This window comes from Laccaria bicolor, genomic scaffold (assembly GCF_000143565.1).
Source record: "Laccaria bicolor S238N-H82 LACBIscaffold_149 genomic scaffold, whole genome shotgun sequence".
Classification (NCBI taxonomy): Eukaryota; Fungi; Basidiomycota; class Agaricomycetes; order Agaricales; family Hydnangiaceae; genus Laccaria; species Laccaria bicolor.
In genome coordinates this window covers 14,161-19,952 of record NW_001890008.1, presented here as the reverse complement: position 1 = coordinate 19,952, position 5,792 = coordinate 14,161, and positions in this window count along the sequence as shown.

Sequence of the window (5,792 nt, the reverse complement as noted above, 5' to 3'; positions counted from 1 at the left end):
GGTTCGGAACGACGGGATCCGACTGCGGCATCAACCGTACAAGTGAAATCGAGGGTGCTTCAGAACCCTGGGCTTCAAATTCAAGTGTGTAGCAAGTAGGCGCGTTACGGAACCGGGGCTGATGATTATCGTGCAGCTACTCGTGATATCGATATCGACGCTGACACCGGTGAGGCTAGAACTTGGCTGGACTTTGGGCAATACTTGCGGTGCCTTTGGCGATGCGCGCTGACTGTGGCCAACTCGGACTCTAGATCTATCTCGTGCGTTGGCCAACGACTCGGACTCACATGCTTTGGCCACGACTTGAACTCGCGGCCGTTTGAATTTGAGCTCACCCAAGAAAGCCCATCTCACGTGACTTTATGGGTAAAATACTGCATTGCGCTTTGGCCAGCGACTCGGACCCGCGTGCTTTGGCCACGACTCGACCTCACGCGCTGCGGTCATTTGAGTTTGAGCTCACCGGAGCCACCTCAGGCGACTTGAAATGATGGGTAACGCCTAACTGGCCTAACCGTCTGGGCCGATATCACCACTCATACCAAAGCCGGCCATCAATCCCGCCAAAGAGTGAAATCCCAATGACCACGACCCCATGACCACACCAAGCAAAAGCCAACCAATTCGTTTCGCACTCTGCATTTTTGACCATCTTTTGTTCAACAGTTTGCTAGATTCGTTGGGGTTCGAACGCTGGAGAATGTAGAGCCTATCGCCGCGCAGAGCATCTTCTGTTCTCCATCTTCAAGCTCCGGTGACTCAAGGATTCAAGATTCACCGAAATTCGAGGGTCGAAGATGGGAAGTGCGAGCCTCGAGGCGTCGGATCATCTTTCAGAGGTTGCATCAAGCGGTAAGCTTTCTAAATTCCAATTCGCCAGATCCCTACGCTCATCCCCCGGCTTCTTCTTTACAGTGACCCCTCTTGGAAATTCTCCGGATTGGCTCTTTCCTTTGGAATTCGAAACCCCCGGCTTTCTTCTTCATCACTCCCCGGCGTTTTGCTCTCCTCCTTCTCCTCTTTCGGAGAATTCCCGGCTTTTTGAGAGTGCTTCTCCCTTATTGGAAAATTTCCCGGTTCTGAAGTTTTGCGATGCACAAAATTAACCGTTTGCAGGTCGCACTGCGAGGTTGCGAAGTTGCGAAGGGTGTTTGAAGTGGAGTGTGCTCGCAAGAAAATTTGTGTAAGACTTGGATAATTGTTCTACCATCTTTCTTGGGGGTCGCTGGTTTTCTTCTCTCCTCTCCGGCGACTTGGCACATATTTTCAACATATTGTTGGTTCGCATCGCCTATTGGGGGGTCGAACCTGGTCGAACTGAGGAGAAACTTAGGAGAAATGGACTGCGCTTGTTGGCGTCACTCCAACTCCCGGATTCTCTTGGAAGCTTTCGCCTCGAGTCGGGAATTCGCTGGAATCTTATCGTCACCGCTTCGCTGGCAAACCTCAAAGGCTCAAATTTTGTCGAAATTATGATACGCTTGCGGCAACTTGAACATTGTGCACGTGGTCACCAGGTCTCTCTGCCGATATTTCGCTCTTCTTTGCAAATTCATCCAAGCTGGAAAGCGGTTTCGTTACTACGAGTTTATAGGCATCTTGTTTCTTGGCCGGCCTGAGGCTATACTTGGAAGTGAACGAATCTCCAACCAATGGGAGATGTCTGTGCCTCATTGTCGACCGAATATGTCAGCCCTCTTTCTATTTTCTTGTCTATCTCTCTGATAAATATCTTCCAGCCCTTTCATCACTCATTTCACGGGGATCGATGGACTCCGAGTCCCCAAAATAAAATTGGAAAATCGATGTACTTGTATGGTCTGATATTGTTCACTTCCCCTTTTATTATCTTCACCCCTCCGTCATCGTTCTACCGCTGCGCACGTTGACATGGCTCTTTTCTTCAGCTCGCCTCTTTTTGTAATTTTAGCGCTAAAGCATACAACGCGCCCCTGGTTTATGTAAAACAACTATCTGAAAGTTTTGGCAACAACCTCCGATTACTCTCAGCCTTCAAATTATGAACACATTGCTCCTCAGACGTCTTGAGAGCTCCACTTCAACCTTCAGCCCATTTTCCGACGGCCGAACACATTTCCAGGTGAAAGTACGTCATCCTGTGATCCTCTTAGTGAGTTCCTGAGCTCACATGGCTTGTGGATCGTGGCTTCAGCGTGAGCCAAGGTCCGGTTTTTAGAGACTTCCTCAAACATTCAAATTCGCAGATATCGTTGTTTGTCTCCGATGATTGATCATTAGATAGATAACACGGTATGAAGCGCGTTAACTCCCCCATCTGGTATGACGGTTCCACAGGCAAGGTAATTTGCCTGGCGTTACCCGCGCGTCCGCGGAAGGACCCGTTCACAAAACTTCCAAAGAAAGAAAATTTGCGTTCGAGGCCCAGCTCGAGCTTTCCACGCATATTCGCCTCAGCTAGACTACGCCCGGATTTTTGTCGGATTATTCAGAGAACTTGTACATAGAAGGCGCAGCAGCTTCCGAAAGGCGGTGCGTTGTTAACTTGCTTATCTACCTCGACGCCCAGCTGACTGCTACACCCTCGTCACGGATTACATAGGTTCCAAGTGGGTGGCTGTAAACGCTTTTCCACTGGCATGACGTGATCGCCGCTCTCCGACAATCAAGTGTCTTTCCTGAGCGTACAGTACCATCCTGATGTGCATACGAACGGCATATCGCGCACCCGCTCAATTCCTCAAACGCTATCAACGAATCGCGCCGAGGATGAGTTCTCCTCACTTTTGGGGGTCGCTCAATTCAATTGACTGCTATATGACAGTAAACCCACTCATGTTCAATCGGATGGCAGAATCACACCTTAGATACATGGATGTCTTCAACTGGATTCACAAGATTGGACAAAGGCATGGAGAGCCTCTATCGGCGTGTCGGATTTCAGATCTGTTCGGAGCGGGGTGGCAATGCAGCTAGCCATCTCTCAGGCACCCGCCGTCAAAGTGAATTGAACTGGATTGCTTTTTATTATTTTGGCCAACATCCCTCCCACGAGGTAAATCGAGGGTCATCCCCAGCTTGTGACTCACAGGCTGGTCTAAGTCCATGTTTCGCCCCTTGATTTGTTATGTCTCTTTGAATCCATGTGTTGCTTGTTCTGAGGGATCATGTGTTATTTTGTTGTCTTTAGTTTGCTGCAGTACTTATCCCTTTGTTCGATCAAGCACTATTCCACCAGTTGACCATAGTCCAAACAACTGAAAGCATTTTCTTCCATGAATACTGTGAAGCAACATCAGCAGGTGGTTTCTTTGGGCACAGGGTGAACTGTTGGATGGCAATGCTGCCTGGCTGAAGGCAAACCAATCACTTTATGATCTGACCTCAAAGCATTGGCAGGTGATGGATTTTTTATGAGTGGTTGGCATGTGTTTCCCTTGATGTCTAGTTCTAAAATCATCAATAAAGGAAGTTTTTGGGTCTTTTATTTCCAGTAGATTATGATCCACAGTATTGTTTTTCATAGCACCAAGTTACATGGAATGAAGTCATTAGACAAGTTTTTTGAGTTGGAATAAATTGCTTTGTACTTCAACAGGCCTGGAATGATGCAAAACCATTCACTAGTGGTGGAGGCATATGTGTCACCTGCAAAAAGGTCATCTGACGGTGGTCCAGTGATACAGAGTGTAACAATACACCCGTAAAAATGCGAATTTTAGCAATTTCTCCTATAAAACCTCCTATAGTAGAAATACAGTCACTTTGATCATAAGGATCATTAGATGCAGCCCAATCTAGTCGATTAAAGTCTACATCCAAGAAATGTGCACACCTTAGACAGTAGGAATTGTGGTCGGTTCGTGATCGGATCACTTCAATATACTCGAAGTCTAGTAAGAGGCTACACTACCATGAAATAGTACACTATAGCGTGTTCTAGAGCAAAGACACCTCTGCACAGGGTGTTGGAGTTTACACCAAACCAGGGTCTCGCCTTACTATAGATTAAAAGATATTATTTCTAAGATAAATGCGCGAGTGTAGAAACTCGACGCATACCTGACGTGGGAAGTCATTCGGTCACATGCTACAGAGCATGATCCAAGAAGTCATGTGGTGAGACGCATCACGCGCATCAACACATCACAAATCATGGCATCATTGACCCAAGAGAACTCAACTTCGTAAAATATTATGAAGTCTACCAAGAGAGAAAAAACTATGAACAATTTGCCATGCGGTCCGAGACCCATGCATAGTATCTAATAATAGAGAGAAAATCACTAAGTGGACTGTTCGCCTTGGCTGAACTGTTCATGGAAATCATTTACAGCGATTCCCACGTACACATCAATACTGATGTGTCGTGTCGCCACAATAGAGAAAACACTATGAAAACTTGAAAGAAGTCAGCTCAGTTGTGCCACACACAACCGAGCCACTTCAAACCTTTACTAAAAATCAGTATTAATCTGTCCAACCTCTCAGACAACACACAGACATGTAAATATAAATAGAAAACATAAAATAGTATAAAAAGAGGACACACACAGGCTGAAACGTAAGGAATTATCCCCCACATTGACCAGCTGTCGCACTCCCAGTAGCATCTGAGGTAGTGGATAAGTGTGTAATCAATTAAAGGACTTTTCTTCACAGACATAAGTAATGTGTGCCTGGAACCAGTGTGTTAAGTGGGGATCACTAAGCTTTTGTAAGGTTGTCTCGTCAATTAGTAAGAGAGCTCTCTACTATTACCGAGGAATCCAAGTGAGTGTGCTTGAAGAGTCTTTAAGACTAGTTTGGATCGAATCAGAGGCATAATAAGAGCTCAAGGGAGTTATAAAAGTCTACAAAGCACAGTTTCCTTGTCATTTCTTCATATACAGTTAGAACACAATCCCAGAACACCGAGATAGTCCCAATAAAAGCCATTTCCCTTCGAAGACTATTAAGTTTCAAATTCTATACTTGTGCCTGCACGTAAAAACAATACCATTTGTTCCAAAAGGTCTACTAGAATTAGACAAGTGATATAAAATATACAAAATCATTTCCCCAGACTTCTACTTAAGTTCTAAACAAAACAAGTGTGGTAATTCTATTTACTGTACGAACCCGAACTCAAAGCACCGAGCACGTACCTGTGGTGATAAGTGTTTAAGGTGTTAGTGTGTGTGTGTGTGTTGTTTAGGTGTTCACGCATCTTGTCAGCATGTCCGATTGCACTATCCTCACTCCTGCATGTCACAGTCTTCTCACCAGTGAGCACTGATCTAACAGAAGACAGCCAGGTTGGATTATTGGTACTACCAACTGGTGATCCTTTGAAGTCTTGGGTATAGTACAATTACTGTCACATTGATGCCAAGATATTACTGCCAGTGAACTTTTGCATAAGGTGGCTTAAGGGTGGTGTCATGGTGGCTCAGGACAGTAGACACATTCTACAGAAGAGTGCAAAAAGAATGAAGGTTGGGTCATTTTCTGATTCTTTCTGAGAATCTATTGTACCTCAAATGTATTTATGTATTCTTATACATTATGTAGTTGTATTACACTTCCCTTGGTATGGACTAATTTCGGCGAAAGCTGGGACCTTGAGAAGGTTTTTATTCTGGAGGCCATTTTTGGCACTTGAAAAAAAAAAAAAGTGCTAACTGGGGATGCACCCAGAACATACCTCTGGTTAACCTGAACGAGCCTATCAAAGAATCAGTAAAAATACTGAGCAGTTATGGTTGTAGAGCCTCCAGAAAATGTCATTTTGTGCTGTTTTAACTTTTAGACAATACAGGCCATTTTCC